The following is a 19,177-nucleotide window of genomic DNA, read 5'->3' on the forward strand; positions in this document are numbered from 1 at the left end:
ATCTCAGTGTCTTCAGACGTCAATGGGAGGCCACACCCCCTCCACGGGCTGCAAGGTTAACGGGCGCATTCCAGGTATTCATAAACACCCGCCGTTAGGCAACCCACGGCTGCTGCTCAGTGAGAACCCCTGGCCTCCACCGGGATGGAGAATGAGTCACAGGCCTTCTCTCCAAGTGACCTTGTGTGTCTTGTGTGTGTGTGTGTGTGTGGGGGCGGGGGGGGCTGGAAGGGACAACACAGGCATGAAGCAGTCATCTCCAAGAATGCTGCTGGTGGGTGTCTGGGTGGAATGCAGCCTCGCAGGCTGGGACTGTAGAGCATGCACATTACCAGTACAGAGACCCGTGAGCCAAAGGCAGACACACACACACACACACACACACACACACACACACACGCATGCATCCAGGTGGGATCTGCCAAGCAGAAGTCTGGACAACAGCTATCCAAGAGAATCCGACTCCCCCAGCCAACTGTGTCAGTGGAGACTAGGTCCAGCTCCCGGGCCCTGAGCAGGGGTGCAAACTGCCGCTGCGACCACAAAGGTGACGCGGGGGGAGGTGAGCGGGACTCCGAGCAAGAGCGACGCCGGGATCTGTAGCGCCGTCTAATCCACGATTGATTGTGCAGCCGCAGGACCACGATCCGGGAGCAGCCAAGCCCCGCACAGCCCCCCAAGAACCCGCAGCACTTGTAGCGCCAGCAGCTCTGCCCGGTGGCCACTCAGTCTGCTGGGCCCGCAAGCTCTGGGTCTCCCTGTCACCCCAGCCTGCTGTTTGGTCCTGCTGTCCCTGACCGACATCCTTGGGTGCAGCCTCCCTCCTTTCTACCACTGAGGACGCCGCAGTCCCGAGAAGGGAGGTGACCAGCTCCTGGTCACGCAGAGCAAGCAGTCTGGCCCAGCCTCTCTGGAAGCAGAGAAAAATGAGCTCAGATCCCATTGTGAGCCCGTGGGGAGACCTGCCGGGCCTCTCTGGGCTCTGTGTACTCCAACGGTAGAGAGACGCATGGTGCCGACAGCTCCCATCGCCCCACGTTTACCTGCACAGCCATCTTCCCTGAGCCGCGGTGGGATCAGGTCTGCTGCATGTCCCGCACAGTGCGAAAGTTCCATCCGCGCTGATGACTCCTCTGGCCACATCCACAAAGGTGGCCGGGTGGGTGGAGGAGCAAAAGGGAAAACAGGTGGGGCTGGAGCGAGAGGACAGCGGGTAAGGCATTTGCCTTGCACATGGTCGACCCGGGTTCGATTGCCAGAATCCCATACGGTCGGTCCCTCTCGAGCATTGCCAGGAGTAATTCCTGAGTGCATGAGCCAGGAGTAACCCCTGTGCATTGCCGGGTGTGACCCAAAAAGAAAAAAAAAAAGGAAGAACAGAGACAGGGACTCACTCAGCAGCTGGCATGGAAGGAGAGCAAGAAAACTGCTTTCTCGCTCTCTGGAACTGCCACCATGGCACTGTTCTAGGAAGGCACGGGCAAAAGGGAGAAAGGGCACACTTGGCAATGTGCAAAGTGTGAGTGTGGCTGCCTCCATCAGAGGAGGGGGGCAGGGAAGGCAAGAAGGACCACCGAGAGGCCTTCGAAGGCAGAAGGTGTGTCTCAGTGTTCCCCACCGGCCCTTCCAGCGGAGCCCCTCGTGTTCCCAGGACACTTGTGTTCCCCGTTGGAAACCCAGCCAAACCTCCCCAGCCCCCAGCTCTCCCCAGAACCTCAGGACCTCTTCCTGGGCGAGCTGATCCCTGCGACTGATGCACCAGCTCAGCGTCCACTGCTAAGCACCACTTCCAGGGGCGTGGGGTGGCCTGGATCCCACCGGGGAAACCGCCCCCCCACACACACACACGCGCGAGCGCACACACACACACACACACACACACACACACACACACACCCTGAGCCTCCTTCTCTTCGACTTAAACCTCAAAGGCTCAGACTTCTCATCTGCCAAGGGCTCTGCTCTTGCCCGGGCCAGTGGGGCCATGAGCAGGTGACGGCTGAAGGTGTTCAGAAGAGGCCGCCGCAGAGCTCAGAGAAAGTCACTCAGAGGCCCCTCTGCTGTGTCCCACGCAGAGGCAGTAACTCAGCCAGCGGCTGTGCAAGGGGCCCACGAACCCATCACCACTGAGCTCAGTGGAGGGACCCCAGACTGCCCCCGCCCCTGGGAGTCTGAGCGGGGACTGGAGCGGGGAACGCAACCAGAGCACAAGCCCGGCCCGGCAGTGCCGTCCTGGCCGCAGCCAAGGCCTCAGTGACTGCAAGTGAGCCGAGCTATTGGCACGGGTCTCCCGTGGGCCGCTGGACGCTGAGGCCACATCCCTCTGTGCTGCCCACCTCGCCGCGGCCGTAACTCTGGGCCTGTGGGCTCGTCCCGCTGTGCCCGGCAGAACTCCACCCTGCTACAGGCCGGGTTCAAGTTCACGGTGCCTTGCGCCCACCACACGAGGAACCACCCCCTCCCTCACCTCCCTCGCATGCCACAGGGCTTTCCCCCGGGCTGCTGGGGCTGGAACTCTGATGGGCTTCACGCCAGTCAGCATCGCCCTGTGCAACGTCCAGCACAGGCCACCAGGCTCCTCTCAATCCATGTAATACTTCTTCTTTCCAGAGGCCTTTTCCGTGGCCCACTGTGGCCCTTGTCCTACATTGGGGGGCGGCCACAGTGCTGGGGGTCAGCACACCTGATCCCTCACATCCGCTGAATCCACCAGGGCAAGGAATCCATAGTTCCTCCATCTGGACCCACAGTGACGTTCAGACCACAGCCTCTGGCTCGCCCTGCCCACCCGCCACTCTTCGCTCATGGATTTAAGCGCACAACCAGGAAATCAAGCCCCCGAGTGCAACTGCCCTGTGTTGCTTTTCAAACCGGTATGCCAAGACTCAGCCCCATGCACCAAGCGCCAGGCACTGAGCTATGCCTTTGAGACCCCGAGCCACAGCACTTTGTGTTCTGCCTGATGAAACAGGCCTGGCACCCGACATAGCAGATGGGGTGGGATCAGGGTAGCTCGCAGGAGGCCCCTTTCAAATCCCATTTGTGCTGTCCGCTCCCCTCTTCCTCCCCCAAAGACTCCCCCCTTGGGCAGACACACCACCCGAGCACATGAGACACCAAATACCGTCTGAGAGAAGTCACGGGCGTAGAGAGATGTGTGCAAAAGGGAGAAGCTGGACCTAAGCACAAGGAGATGACATGTGCAGGGAGAGGTGCAGAGACAGCAGAAATGCATACGTGAGACACACACAAGGAGACACGAGAAATATACATGAAACACAGGTACAAGGAGACACGAGATGTGTACATGGATAGGAACAGACACAAGGGTACGTGGACCCAGAAACAAGGAGAAGCCTTACATTTCCCGGAGAGCCGTGGCCAATGCGTGGACGGAAGGGGACGAGAGAGAGAGTTCCACTCCTGGGCGCAGCTCCGGGCCTCGGTGACCGTGCAGACATCCAGGTTGGGGGGATCCCCGAGGATCGGGCTGGGACTGTGCTGGTGACTCATGCTGGCCTCCAGAGAAGCAGGGAGTCAGCAAGCGTGTGGCTGCAGGAGGGCTGCTTCCCGCTCACGGAGCAGCGCTGCCACTCCATCAAAGCGCAGAAAATCCTCCTGTGGAGTTTCGTGCACCTGTGCGCCCCTGTGAAGCTGACAGGCACGGCTCTCTTGGGAGGAACCCTCTTCTTCCCTCCTTTTGGGTCACAGGATCAGGCCTGGGGGGCAGACAGAGAAAAAGAAGTCAATCCTGTAACCACCCCGGTAGTCAAGTTTTCTTCCTTCCTTGTATGGGGCCCTAATCAACTCGGAGAAGAAACGCACGAAAGGGGCCAGAGAGGCAGCAAAAAAAAAAAAAAAAAAAAAGGGCTGAGCACCTGCTCTGCACGGGAGAGGTCCAAGTTCGAATCCCAGGCACCCCAGGGACCCCTGAGCATAGCTAAGAGTGACTTGCAAGCACTGAGCCAGGAGTAGCCATGCCCCTCCCCCCAGTTATCATAATAATTCCCTGTGGCTTTAGAACCCACAGAAAGTTGAGGTGGGAGAGGGTGGGGGAGGGGCGGCCTTAGGGGACTGGGACCCGCCATAGGCACCCAGACAGGGATGTAAGAATCCTCAGATGGACCTAAGGAAGGCCGAAGGGGCTTTAGGAGGTCCATGACAAAGGCGAGAACAGAAGCTTCTGGGAAGGGGTAGGTAGCTGGTGTAGGGAGCGAACATGATGACTGGGCGGGCAGGAGCTGGCACCCAGCCCTGGACTCCCCAGCAAGGCGGAGAGGTCCCGGCAATCAGCTGAGCGGGGTTTCGGGTCAGCTGGGAGGAAGTAGTTCTTTTTTTTTGTTTCTTTTTACAGACATCCAGGAAGCCCTGGCCGGGCGCCAGGCTTGGCCGGGTATGAGGAGATTCTTCGGAGCAAGGCATGAAGCTGCTGCTTTTTTATTCATTCACTGAGCCATCACTGAGCTCCTCCCAGGAACTGAGGGCTGCCCCCACTAATTGGGAATCCTGTAGCCTCCACGGCACTGGCATCTGTAAATAGCCTAAAGAGAGCTGAAGACCCCAACGGGGACGAGCGGCCGGGCCGGAGAGCCGCCCGAGGATACTGAGCGAGGATACTGAGAACGCCTTGCTGGGCATGCCGGGTAATCACCCTGCCCTGTGCTAACCCCCCAGGACTCTGGGACGCCGGCCTATTTTCCAGCCATAAAAGTGTGGACTCAGGGCTGGGCTGCATGCTAACCCAGACGGTCTGCCAACGCGCCGCCTTGCTCCGCAGCCCTGCATTTCTAACCAGTGAGGGTCTGGTCTAAAAGTGACTTCGGTCATTTTCCAATGCGTGGAGCTCTCGTTTGACCTACCCATGGGCCGAGGAGAGCCATCGAGGGGGGAAAAAGAAATCTCCTAACAGGGCTTTGAAGCCAAGCAATCTGCTCCCCAAGTGCAGAAGTCTGACCGTGACAACTGTCGTGAACAGCCACGAGGGTAGCCATCGCAAGATTGCAAAGGTAGGAAATCAACACGCAGGCACTATCTCACAGTTCTGGGGGTCAGACGTCTGCCCAGAGCTGGCAGAGGCGCAGTCCAGGTGTTGCGTGGAATGCACTTTTTTTCCCTGAGCACTGAGGGCTCACCCTGACCTGGTCTTCTCTAGCTCCATGGATGCCTCCTGCTTGTTCTCTCCAACCGCAAATCATCCCTGCCTGCACACAGCCCTGGCCTCTGAGCTATCTCACCGGTCCCTCCTTTTGACTCTTGGCTCCCTACCCGTACCATCAGGCTGGTCAAGGCTCCTTCCATGCCGGCCCTGCAGAAAGGGGCAATGACAAAGCAGCGACCTGAAGCACTGGGCATGCAGCACTGCCCGATTCAGGCCCTAAGAGTCGCCTTTATTTCAGAATCAGTGGAAATTGGTTGTGCAGTAAGGCCTGGGCCAACACTCCCCCACCTTCTGTGTCCAACCTCAGCAATCAGCACGGGGGCCAAGAGCCAGCAGCCCCCTCGGGAGCAGCCTGGTGGCATCACCGCAGAACATCAGGACTGAATCAGGTGAGCTGGGGGATGGGGCGGGGGGGGAAGGGGGTTCCAGCTTGCTGCTACAGGAAGGGGTGGCATGATTTACGGCGCCCGCCCCTGTTAATGGCAGCTGAGAGAATGGGGGACACAGTCTATTAAATATTTACTGAGGCCCACGGGCTAATCTGAAGCCAAGTTTGTTTTGCTGGGGTTGGGCACATTAAAGCTCTGTCACCTTGGCGAAGAATTATTACATGGTCTGTTGGGTATTACTGCAGCAAAGAGGGGTTCCCTAACCAAGGGGTGTGGGGCGGGGGGGGGCAGCGTGGGGAACCTATGCTCAGGCGAGAAGACAGCCTGCACAGGCTCTGCCTCTACGGACGCAGGATGGCGGGGGAGCCCACAGCACAGCTCCTGCCGGGGACCGTGCTTAGCATCGGCTGTGTCCTCCACTCACAGGACACTGCTTTCTGTTCGAGAGCCAACAGCCAGGGCTGCTCTTCTGTGGAACGTGCCGGGCAGACACTCGGAAAGAGCGGTGGCCCGTCTGGTTCTGCAGTCTGCACCATCCGTTCAAGCAGCCCAGCCGTGTACAGGCACGCACCACGTTTCCACATCCCATTGGCTCTCAGAAGCAGGGACCACTCCACCCCCCCAGTGCACACATTCCACCACTCACAGCCAGACTCAGGACACCCCACTAACACACCCCACTAAGCAGCGGAACAGACTTGAAGAAAACCCAACAGTCGTGGCGTGACAGTGGCCGGCAACGCTGCACCTCACATGCCATGCCTTCTACTAAACTGGGTTAACTAAACCCGTGTCCTTCAGAGCCAGGGCAGGCTCATCCTGAGCAAGGATGGAGAGGGCAATGGGTGTGGGTAAGGCACCAGGAAGGGGCTTATTTCATGAGGATGGACAGTTTGTGAACGTTTATCCTATAGGTACAAAATCACAACCTGTGCACTTTTGAATGCATGTTACCTCAATAAAGACTTGTTTAAGGACCAGAGCAATAGTATGGAGGGTAGGGCGATTGCCTTGCACGTGGCCAATCCGGGTTTAATTCCTGGCATCCCATATGGTCCCCAGAGGCCACCAGGGGCAATACCTGTGTGCAGAGCCAGGAGAAACCCCTAAACATCACCAGATGTGGCCACAAGCAAACAAAAATCTTGACTAGCATTTGTCTTTTAATTCCCCTTTCTGAATTTAAGTTTGTGAAAACCTACCTTTTTTTGGTGGAGTGGGAATGGAAGGTTGGGGTCACGCAGAGCCTACTCCTGGATTTGTACTCAGGGATCGCCCCTGGTGGGTCTTGGGGGGCCATAGGCAGCACAAAGAATCGAATGTGAGCAAGGCAAGCACTAGAATCCCCGTACTAGCTCTCTGGCCCCTAAAACCTAGCTTCTTTAAAACTCTAAGTCAAGACCTCACCTGGGTATCAATAACTGACTGCGGGGATTGCAAATATTTGGCCACAATGGGGGTAAAATAAAACCCTGCTGAAATGGGTCAACAACCAAAAATCAATTCAAAATCAAAAGGCAAAATCAATTCAAGGTATTCTGGCCAAGTTGCAATTCTCAGGCAAGAAGCTGAAAACACAGTGCTAGATTCTGAACACACCCACCATATCACACACTCAAAGCCCGGGCTCCAACACCTTCTAGGCCTCCCTGATCCTCTACAGTGTTGTGCCCCACTCTCTTACAGCCGAGCATGTAAAGGGATTACTCCACACAGTGGGGAAACGGAACGGCCCCAGGAGAAAGCATGCCTTTTGGGCCCCAATGCCTTAGCTAAAATCTCTCCTTTCTAGCTCCCTCGCTATCAGACCCAAATACCTCCCCGCCACCCCTTACCTCTGTCCATGATGCTGCAATGACCGGGGGACACAGGTGCCCTTGGTGCTGGTACTCTCTGGGGGCCACATGCCCCTCTACAGTGCCTATACCACGACCCAAGGTTACTCGCAGGACTTCAACATTGTCAAGGGTGGTGCAGAGGCGGGGGCTCTCGCTTTGGTTATGGAGCTAATACCCATGTGTGTAGACACCAGAGACCCTATGCTCAGCCGCAGCCCCAACCACATGGCTGCCGGGACCACAGTTGGCACTAGTGGGCGGTTTAAGGATTGAACTCAAAATCCTGAGGCTTGTAAGATGGGGGCTTTCCCCAAATGAGAAAATGTCACTCCCCAGACACATTTTAGTTCTTATTTTTGGTGCTCCTGACCAGGTATTTCTAGCCATCCAGGATGGACTCCTCTGTCCCTCGCTGTAGTGGACATTTTGGAGAAAAACAAAAATCAGGCTGCCTCAGTTTACCACCCCATTCCAAGACAGCATCTTTCTTCACCAACTTCCCCTTCACTACAGGGTACATCGAGGGCTGCTCCTTTCATATACGGGATCCTAGATTGGTGTAGAACAGTGAACGGGGTACGGGGCACAAAATCTAACAAGCGACTGTGGTTCCTAGTACCAGGGCTGTGAGAGTGTGAGAGGGCCAGCTTCTTAGGGACTACAGCCACGGAATGTGTCCAGAAGTGTCCTGGCAGGGTGTCACCCGTGAGTTCTGCATCCGAGCTCCTTGACGTTCTGTTTCCCTCGCCTGTGGCAGCAGTTCTGCGTACTGTTCGTTTTAGAGGCAGCAGGTCCCTGGATGGGGGTTACACGGCCTCTGCCAGCTACACAGCAGAGCGCCAGCAGCAATGGATGCTGGGGAATCACTCCTGAGTTCCACTGGCACCACCAGGCTCACCGACCAGCGGGCCTGGCCTGCTCCCTCTCGTGGCTGCGAGTGACAGCTCTTCACCACGGGCCCTGCCAAGGAGGGGTCTGTCTCCTTGCTCACTGTCCAGCCCATGACACCCTGGCAACTGCTCCCGTCTGGTCTTTCTTGGTGAAGCTGTAGCACTGAGGTCGGCCTGACCATTTTAACGACACGTCAAGGAGTCTGGTTCCCCAAGAAAAGCGGCAGTTGTCCTGCACAGACTCCGTTTTTGCTTCGCTTTGGTGTTTCCTTAACGTGTGCTGGGAGGACCCACATCAGTGGCTCCGGAATGCCCAGCCTTCCAGCATAGAACTCCCCACCCCACCCCACCTCATTTATACTCCATCAAATCCTCAAGCAGGGGATGGAATACTGGGCTTGGGCGTGCCAGAAGCCAGGGTGGGATAATCCCAGGACACGGGCACCAAGTCAGCCTGACATCAAACTCAACAGCACTTCTGACCCACAAGCACCTTCACTCTGCTAGGTCGGGAGATGCAAACCAGTCCCAGTCTCCCTCACCAAAGAAGGTTTGCTGAGCCTCTTGGCAAGGAGCCAGGCTCACAGACTCGTGTAGGAGGGCCACGAGGCCCATGTAGAATGAGCTTTCTGTCCCTTTGGCACCTGAGCCTGCACCCCACGTGTGGGGGCTACCTAGCACTCTGATCAAGACATGGAGAAAGGCCTTCTTTTAAAATACTGGGAGCAGGGGGGCAGAAGGATAATACAATGGGCAGAGCATCTGCCTTTGCACATGGTTGACCCGGGTTGACAGGAAGGAAGGAAGGAAGGAAGGAAGGAAGGAAGGAAGGAAGGAAGGAAGGAAGGAAGGAAGGAAGGAAGGAAGGAAGGAAGGAAGGAAGGAAGGAAGGAAGGAAGGAAGGAAGGAAGGGCATGAGGGACAGAGGGAGGGCAGGAGGGAGGGCAGGAGGGTGTGATAGCACAGCAAGTAGGGCATTTGCCTTGCAGACAGCTGGCCCAGGTTTGATTCCCAGCATCCCTGAGCACCGTCAGGAGTGATTCCTGAGTGCATGAGCTAGGAGTAACCCCTATGCATCACTGGGTGTGAGAAAGAAAGAAAGAAAGAAAGAAAGAAAGAAAGAAAGAAAGAAAGAAAGAAAGAAAGAAAGAAAGAAAGAAAGAAAGAAAGAAAGAAAGAAAGAAAGAAAGAAAGAAAGAAAGAAAGAAAGAAAGAAAGACTGGGGCTCAGGATGCGGCTCAAGCGCCAGAAAGAAAGAAAGAAAGAAAGAAAGAAAGAAAGAAAGAAAGAAAGAAAGAAAGAAAGAAAGAAAGAAAGAAAGAAAGAAAGAAAGAAAGAAAGAAAGAAAGAAAGACTGGGGCTCAGGATGGGATGCGGCTCAAGCGCCAGAGCGCATGCCTTGCATGTGACAAGCCCTGACTTTCTGCCCTCCAACACCATAGGGCACAGGACCCAAGCACAACCCAGCCAAGCATCTCAGGAGAGTCTCCAGAGGCCTGGGGGCACTGCTGGGTGTGGCCCCTATGCAAATTATAAATAGGGGTGGAGAAACTGCTAAGTGCTAAGGTGCCCAGTCCTTCTGCAGCACACAACGGCACATTCCCCAGGTGGCACGGTCCCCGAATGCTGCCAGACACAGCCCAAGGGTTCCCTGAGCACCACCAGCTGTGGCCCAGTTAATCCCCACATTCTTGGCCAACTGCTGACCAAATTGGCCAGGAATCACCAGGAGGAGCCCCAGAACCTTCTGAGCACTGCTGCTTCAGAGACCCCAGCATGTCTTTAAGACGACCATGCAGGTGTGGCCAAGCTGAATCGTCCTTGGGAATGTAACAGGTGTGCCACTGCCATGTACTGGGGAGCAGAAGCCTGGCACATAGTCCAGGTGCACAAACCCAGCAGCTAAGCCACAGCCTGAATGGTCCCAGGGGGCAGGCCTTCTCCCCAAGGTGCCCATCATCCCTCAAGGCAGTGACACAAGCAGACCGAGCCAGAGGCGCATCGCAAGAGTAAGGTGCAGAGAGAAAGAAAGCTGGACAGACAGACAACAGACAGGAGGGGCTAAGGAAGACTCCCCTCTAGCACCTCCCACCCCCAGAGAATCACTCCTAGCAGTGCTCAGGGTGCCAGGGATTGAACCAGGTAGGCCCCATGCAAAGCAAGTTGCCTGAAGTCCTGCAGTTATCTCTCCAGTCAAGGAGGGGGAGGAAGGAGAGGAAGGACAGAGGACGGCCTGGGTCGAGAGCCTGGTAGGACAGAGCACGGGATCCACTTCCAGCCCTGCACCAAGCAGACCCTTGCCCTGTCCTCTCACCTAGCACGACCCCCAGCCCCCAGCCCACTCCCTCCCACTCTTCTCCCCACACTGAAGACGACTGAGATGCGGCAGTGAGCTGGGAAGAGCTACCACCATGTTGCTTCTACAAATGACAAATCTTCAAAGTGGTGGGGTTTTTTTTTTTGGAAGTTTTTTTGTTGTTGTTGTTTGCTTTTACTCATACAGTCCCTCAGGGAAAGGTCAGCAGAGACCCACCTGTCCATCTCATTCCCATGAACAAAGCGGGCAGGATGCCAGGGCACAGGGCCACGCCACAGTGCCCCAGGAAGATAGGAGCTTGGTCCAAGACCTGGAGCAGCCTGCACGACTGCACAAGCCGCAAACGAGCCCCAGGACCTTTCTCAGGGGAAAGAGATCCCAGATCTCACGGAGGCCCCTGCGGGGGAAGCCCCTCAAATCACACTGGAGGAACTGAGCTGAGGGGAGTGACCAGGGGAAGAACAGAAACAACACACCCAAGTCACGTGCTCCAGGACCTTGGGGACGGATCATGATGGATCACGGACCCTGAGAGTTACATGCATGAGGAGAGAAGAAATGATGCGTCGTAGGGAAGGGCAGAAGGTCACATTCAAAATAAGGAGGAAGGGCCCAGAGACAGAACACAGTGGCTTAAGGTTTTTGGTTACCTACGTTGCACACACACATATATATGGTCATGAGTTCAAATCCCCAGTGTCCCTCGTGTGCCCAGTGCTATCCTGACTACTCTGCCCTCAGAGCCCGGCAACTATGCTGTGCTGCCTCTCCAGCACTATATGTGTTTTCAGACCACACCACAGCCAGGCGTGTGTGAGCACCACAGAAAAGGGGTGCAATCCAGCATGTACCACAACTGAAAAGTGCGATTCCTGACCAGCACAGGTGTAAGCATCAAGTCTTCCCCAGTGAGCACCACAACCATGACTTGTGTGCCTCACTCAACCAACAGTGTGAGGTCTGGGGTGGGGAGGGGGGGAAGGGGAGGGGGCACAAATGCAAGCGCCACAACAAAAGGAGCGCCAACCTCAGTGGGTACCACAAGCTGATGAGGTGCCCCTCCAGAACACCGCAGCCAGACCTGTGTCAACAACCAAGGTCACAAAACATGAAGACAAGGAGGGGATAAAATAAAAAATTAGGGGCCAGATAGATAGTATAGGGCTTAAGGCACTTGCCTTACAAGTGCCTACATAGGTTTCATCTCTACAATAGATGTGATACCCTGACCACCGCCAGGAGTGAGCCCTGAGCATACAGTCAGAAGGAAAACCTAATCATTCCGGTGTGGCCCAAAAATCAAAACAAAAAAGTTTTCATAAATAACAAAATGACAGCCAGAGTGGTAAGACAGAGGATAAGGCATCTGTCTCGCAAGAGGCGAATATGGGTCTTATCCAAAACAGCATATGGTCCCCTGAGCCCTTGCAGGAGTGATCCCTAAGCACAAAACCAGGAGTAAGTCCTGCCTACAGCCAGGTGTGGTCCCAAAAACAAAAACAAGAAGGATAAAAAGAAGGTAGAGAATCTATTCATTGTCTGTTACCTGATGCCCGAACAATAGTACTTATAGGTAGGGCGGTTTGCCTCAAACAAGGCCAACCTGGGTTCAATCCCCGGCATCCAGATGGTCCCCCAAGCACCGCCAGGAGTCATTCTTGAGTGCAGAGCCAGGAATAAACCCTGATCATCGCCAGGTGTGACCCCCCTCAATAAATAAGTACACAAAAATAAAATACATACATCTTTTAACTTCTTTAATTAAATGGTCCGTGAACAAGAAGTCCCATTAATTTTACACCTTGACACCTCTTCCACCTTCACAGCAACCAGAGATTCAGAGACAGCAGCAGGGAAAGGCAGGGTTAAGTTCTGGGTTTGGGAGAGGTGAGCGGGAATGGAAGCGAGCCAAGCCCTTCATTGCCCCAAGCCCTGCTTCCTCGCGGGAGGGGGTGACTTTCTCAGCCTCCGAAATGGGGACTGGAGGTTCAGTTTCCTGGGCCTGGTGTCCTCAAGCAAGGGTTTCAGCCCTGCGGGCCCTGCCCTTCCCCATCTCCCGGGGCACTGCCAGGGCATAATCGCATCTTTGTTCCAGATCCTCTTTACAATGGGCATTAGCGTAGCTTCTGGAGGTCACGCTCCTGACTCTGGAATGCACTTCTGACTCTCTCTCTCTCTCTCTCTCTCTCTCTCTCTCTCTCTCTCTCTCTCTCTCTCTCTCTCTCTCTCTCACACACACACACACACACACACACACACACACACACACACGCACAACTCACTGAGTCAACCCTGGCAGCCTGTGCCCTGGCCCACGGGACATGGGAGAAATGAGGAGCAGAAGAGCAGGATGGGAGGAAGAACAGCTGGGCTGGGCACGAGACGTCTCATGCTCCAGCTGCCCAGAGGGTCACGCTGACAGCCAGGAAGGCAACTGTTCTAGTGAGTCACCCGGTCAGCAAGGGGAAGGTGTGGGGGGGAGGGGGGACACACAAAAAGGGCACAGGAGCAAGGTCACCCTGTGGGGAGAGAAAGGGAAAAGGTAGGGAATGGATGGGAGCTGTTTTTAATGGCACTGTAGCACTGTCATCCCGCTGTTCATGGATTCGCTCGAGCAGACACCAGTAACGTCTCCATTGTGAGACTTGTTTTATTGTTTTTGGCATATCCAATACACCACAGGTAGCTTGCCAAACTCTGCCATGTGGGCGGGATACTCTGGGTAGCTTGCCGGGCTCTCCAAGAGGGACAGAGGAATCAAACCCGGGTCAACCACGTGCAAGGCAAACTCCCTACCCACTGTGCTATCGCTCCAACCCAAGTTGATAAAAAATAAAGAAGTAAATAAACCATTCCAAAGGGGGAAAATAACGGACAAGGCTGAATCACTGAGTCCCAGAGGAAGTGGAAAGAGAGAAACCAAAGATTTGGGAAGGCCGGGCCCAGGACCCACTGCAGCCCACCAGCCTCTTGCCTGATCCCTTGAAGCTAAGTCTTCCAGAACTTCATCTTCCATCTCAGACATTAAGGCCCACCCGCCCTTTCTTCAGGGGCCGTGAGGGGGATTAACAGAGCTGACCCTGGGCCCCGGAGTAATAGTACAGTGGGGAGGGCCTTTGCATAGCACACAGAGGCACAGTCAGGAATAATTCCTGAGTGCAGAGCCAGGACTGACCCCTGAGTTACTCAGGAGTAACCCCTGAGTGTAACCCAAAAGCCCATCAATTAATGGATTAAACTAGCTGACCCATGTCCAGTGCTAGGTAACTCCCTCGTACACAGAAAGCACTCAGAAAATACTAACTAGTTTGTCTCAGTTTGTCAAAGTTAACCAGGATGGTTTTCCAGCAGCAAAATGCCCACCAGATTCCTGGTGCTTACAGAAAGAGCAAACAGACAGAGGCAGTCTGGGGGGTAGGAGGGAACTAGGGGATAACGGTGGAAGAAAGGGGGCACTAGTGGATGGACTATTGCTGGAACATTGTACACCTGAAACCCAATCACAAATAACTTGGTAATTCATGGTGATTACATTAAAATAGTAGTAGTAGTAGTAGTAGTAGTAGTAGTAGTAGTAGTAAAAATGCTGTAATGGATTGTAAGTTTCAAATAGAAAAGTGTGGTGGGCCCACCCGGGAAGGACTCAAGAATTCGGTGGCCGAGAGCCACCTCGGCGGGCCAGGCAATGGTTGATAGTCAGTTTATTTCTCTCTCCTCCCGGGATAGTTGCATCTTTCCCCTTAGAGCGCAGTCATACCCATAGTTCTGGTAGTAGCCCCGGTCATCACAGTTCCATCACCCTAGTCTCCTCGTGACCTCAAAGTCCTCTGCTTACAGTCTTCAGCAACTAGTCCTGACTTTCTTGTTCCCGACATCCACTCTTCAACATGTTCAAGATCTCCTTCCCTATTACCCCTTGCCGCATAGTTATATAGAAATCATGAAGCGTGGGGATGCCAAGGTGGGGCTGAACATTATCATGACAACAAAGAGATGTAAAGCCACTCCTTCAGGAGATTAACTCAAGGACAAAACCTCATTTGAGGATTCAGCACTCCAGATTACTAGGAGATCCGCTCAAGGGTGGGATTCCATGGGGGTGTATTGCTTTCTCCTTTCCTCAGCTAGTAATCCATTTAAACAGTCAGGGTAAAATTTACTTCTTATAATATTTCTGGCAATGTCATTTTATATAAACACTAGGTGATATATTAAGCTTAAAGGGTGGCTTTTCCCAGGAACATCTCGCTATATATCCCAGACCACAGTCCTCAGGTCTTGTTAGTCTTTCCTAACTCCAGCAGGGTTCTTATTCAGTTACTCTTTTTTGGGTTATGACAGTTTGTCCATGACCACGCTCTTAACTTATAGTTAAGTACTATGGCATGTGGCCTGGCTCATTTCGATGCCAGGGTAGCTCACAGCTGGCCATGGGTCCATTCAGTCCCTCGTTGGAACCCTGCTCTTAAGAGTGATAGGAACTAAGGGCAACTGAGGCTTAAGTAAATATGGATGCCCAGAAGTAAATATTATTTTGGTGTCAATTAACTCCCACGTTACAAAGCATAGCATGACTGTCTTCCTGTGTCTATACAAAAAGGACATTGCTAAATAAAGCATGCAAATGACATAAAGGAAAGAGAAAAGCAATATAGGATTATCGGTGATTGATGTAATCAGGTGTGCCTCAGTAGCACTGTTGTGGGAGTGGCTCAATAAACCTTAAAGCTCCCCAAGGGAGGAGCAAGGACAACCCAATGTTATCTAACACTGGATGGTGGAAAATAAACATTTGGAAAATAAACATTTGGAATATAAAGCAGTTTCCCAGTTACTCACACTCCAAATTAACTCAGAAGCCAGGCTTCATCATTCTGTTAATTCCAGGTGCCACGTACACTCAGGGAGTAGGTTTTTCTCACTCTTTTTGGGGTGAGAGGGGGATAAGGGAGGGGACATGGAGGGCTCCCAGGTGATGCTCAGTGGGCCCGGGGGCCATATCCAGTGATTCTCAGTCAAGCTGGAGGCTCAGTGAGAAGACCCGGGGATTCAGTGTTGCTTGGGCCCCTCGGAGTCTGAGCTCCCTGGGACCATCTCGAAAATGCTCCAAGATCTGCAGATCTCCAATGAGCTGCACCCAAGGATGTTTGCAGGGCCAAATGGCCCAAACAGTGCTGAATGTTGAACCTGGGTGGCGTCCCTGAAAAGCCTGACCCCTGAAATATCTCCCGGGCCCAGAGACAGTCCTGAGCAGGCAGAGGAGTGGAGGGGCCATAAGAGCGTGACTGTTGGTGCTGGAGAAGCAGCAAGGAGGAGCCTCCAGCCTCCAGGTCTCCGTTTGGAGAACGCTCAGAGGTCCAGCCAGGAGTGAGTGAAGCAAGGCAGATCTGGGGGCACCTCAGACACTCCAGATTCAACAGCTGCTGGCCCTTGTCCTTGCTGAGGGCAAACAAAGGCTGGCCTGGAGATCAAGGGGCCTCCATCCCCAAAACCAGCCCTGAAGGGCCAGGGAGGGCTCTTGCTTCGCTCCCCTTTCTCCCAAGGGTCTGCACCCTGAAAGTGCAGAAGCAAGGAGTGGGACTAAGAATCCTGCCCCTGTGGCAGCCCCCTGACTGTCATTCAAGTGGATGACTACCAACCCGAGGTCTTCATCCTCGGCTGAGGCCTGAGGAATGGCAAGGGCCCAGCAGGGAGTCCAGGCCTGGTGCCAGAAGTCTTCCATGAGCCAGTCCGTCCCTGGCAAAGGTCAGAGATGATGTCATAAGGAAAGGTCACTCCCTACTTTCCACATGCCTCGAGTGAAGAAGACGATTTGGTTCAGCAAGCAGGTGTGTTTAAATGGGGGTAGGGTTCACCCAGCGCTGTCCTTGTAGGTCCTCCTCTCGGCTAGAGACAGGCCTGAAAGCAACAAAGTGCTGTATCTGGTTTTACGTTTTGTTTATTTGGGGGCCACATCCAACAGTGCTGGCTCTGCACGCAGGCTCTGCACGCCGGGATCACTCCTGGTGGGCTTGGGGAACCATATGCGGTGCTGAGGACTGAACCCAGGTAGGCCCTGTGCAAGGCAAGACTCAGACAACCCGGAAGGGCTGTTTCTGAATCAATTTCTTGAATAACAAAAGCCAATAAGTAACACTGTTGCACTGTCATCCGTTGTTCATGGATTTGTTCGAGTGGGTACCAGTAACATCTCCATTGTGAGACTTGTTGCTACTGTTTTTGGCATATCGAATATGCCACCGTAGCTTGCCAGGCTCTGCCATGCGGGCAGGATGCTCTCGGTAGTTTGCCGGGCTCGCCAAGAGGGACGGAGGAATCGAACTCAGGTCGGCCACATACAAGGCAAACGCCCTACCTGCTGTGCTATCGCTCCAGTCCCAAATAACAATAGTAACAAATTATTGTACAGGGAAACAAGTAACTCCCTATGTCTGACCTGAGCCCCATGGAGGTAAAGGGGACACCAGGAGCTGAAGGTCCAGGTTCCCAGGAAACTGTCCCGTCCACCAGAATGACCAAACCAGAAGCAGAAGCCTCCCTCTTTTCCTCAATGTTTATTTTATTTTTAACTTGGGGGTTTCGGGGGGCCACACCAGGTGCTGCTCGGGACTTACTTCTGGGTCTGTGCTCAGGTCTCACTCCCAGCAGAGCTCAGGGAATCAGACATGGTGCCGGGGATCAAACCCAGGTCAGCCACATGCAAGGCAAGTGCCCTACCCACTGGACCAACTCTCCGGCCCCCCTCGATGTTCATTTTATCACAAAAGTTTTCATACCCAAGGCCCGAGAGACAGTACAGGGATGTAGGCATTTGGCTTATGAGCAGCCTGGTGGGAGTCCCAGCAACCCATAGGATCCCCTGAGCACCTCTAGGAGTGATCCTTGAGTGCAGAGTCAGGAGTAACTGCCAGGTGTGGACCAACGCTCTAAGTTTTCTTATCTACTCTCCCCTCCGTCACAAAGGGAACCCCCACCTATCACCAAGGTTTGCCGTACCTAGGGCAGGCTCCCGGGCCTCCCGTCAGCACAGCAGAAGGACAGTGGAAGAGAACATATGCTGCTCCTCAGCCAACGTGTCTGTCCATCGGTGTCAGCTGCTAAGGAGTGCCAGCTCTGGCACTCTCTCCCCTCCTGGTGCACCTGGGGAGCCCCACCCCCACCCCTGCTCCTTGGCGTCTCCTGCCATCCGTGCTCTCCCTAAACTGTTCCTCCCGGGAGACACAGACAGGGCAGTTGGTCAACCACGCAGAGGGGATCTGATGAAGAGTTATGAAGACAGGAGTTGCATGAACTCAGCAGCTCCCCCTCGGGGCTTCCTGCGCTCTCCCAGGCACGGGGCAGAGCAGAAGGACCAGAGAGTAAGGTGGGGGACAGATGGGATGACAGGGGTAGTGGGAAATGGGGTTCTTAGCGCAATACACTTCCCAATGGACCAAACAGCCACCATCAGTGACAGCCTTGCAGAGACACCCTCCCCCTGCCACACACACACCCCACTCCCTGAAACCACACACTGGAATGCTACAGGCAGGGTCACATTTGGAACCCCCCCTACCACCTGGGAGAGGGGGTCAGGACTGCCAACAAGGCTGCATGGGAGACGGCAGCTCCCGTCTTAAGCCCCAGGGCTAGTGGATGGGAGGATGGGTCCGGAGAGGACATTGCTAGCAGACCCTCGGAAAGCTCCCAGAACATGAAATGCAAAGAGCAAGTTGTATGGCAAATCAGAAAGAAAGGGAGGGGGCCAGGGTGAGAGCTCAAAGTCCTTCCCAGTACTGCATGGGCTCGCCGAGCACCCCCGGGGAGCACGGCCCCGACAGCGCCCCAGCACCAGCGGACCTGGGCAAGCCCCTTAGCACCACCAAACTGTCAGGCCCACCGGGGCTCAAATAAGTGGAAAACTGAGAATGACAAAAAATACAAAATATTTCCAAATGCCTATCGTTACTGGAAATTGGGCTCCAAAGGTTATCTGCGGAGATCACCTGGGCTTAAGAAGAGGAGTTAGCACTGAGGCCTGGGGGCAAGGGGCTGCCAGTTTTCCAGGCCCCCAGGTCCCTGCGGGGAGGGCCTGTCTGCAGGATCCTTCCCGGCCTCTCCCACTGGGTCCCTGCAGTACCTGACTGCAACATCCACATCGACCTCCAGATCTCCATCCAGCAATGCCCCCAGCATTCTTCCCGGGCCCTTTCACCCGGCCCCCACCCCCAGCATTCTTCCCGCTTATCGGAGTTCGTTCCTCTCTCAGGACACAGGTCACTCGCTGAATTTAGGGACTAAACCGGATTGGGTCACTCATTCATCCAGTGTGTCTCCATCTCCACAAATCATTGCTGCAAAGGCTGATACCCAGGGCGTCCCGCACTCGGGAGCAGTTTCGGGAGAGATGGTCGCATTCTACCCCTCGGGCCTGTCCACTGGGACCTCCTATTATAAAGTCCAGTCTGGACCCTCCCGAGCCCTTGAGACTCTGGGGCTTCGGGGAACTGGGACAAGGGAAGGGAGAGAAACCAAACGGCCAGCAGCCGGCAGGGTCTCTTCTCCATTCCTGCGGCTTTCCATGTTAGTCAAGTTCCACATCGCTT

The 19,177-nt window shown here is 54.6% G+C and overlaps 2 long non-coding RNA genes across 2 annotated transcripts in view; one reads left to right on the forward strand and one right to left on the reverse strand.

The window, feature by feature from the left end:
* Positions 1-19,177, reverse strand: part of LOC129402250 (uncharacterized) — a 192,166-nt gene that overhangs the window by 97,356 nt on the left and 75,633 nt on the right. The window contains exon 2 of the long non-coding RNA XR_008628604.1: positions 3,363-3,719. This is a non-coding gene — a long non-coding RNA (uncharacterized LOC129402250). The remainder of the gene's footprint in view (positions 1-3,362; positions 3,720-19,177) is intronic.
* LOC129402252 (uncharacterized) lies at positions 4,560-6,387 on the forward strand. The gene is made up of 3 exons (XR_008628606.1): positions 4,560-5,006; positions 5,397-5,547; positions 5,974-6,387. It is a non-coding gene; the product is annotated as an uncharacterized LOC129402252 (long non-coding RNA).

Source organism: Sorex araneus, chromosome 2 (assembly GCF_027595985.1).
Source record: "Sorex araneus isolate mSorAra2 chromosome 2, mSorAra2.pri, whole genome shotgun sequence".
Classification (NCBI taxonomy): Eukaryota; Metazoa; Chordata; class Mammalia; order Eulipotyphla; family Soricidae; genus Sorex; species Sorex araneus.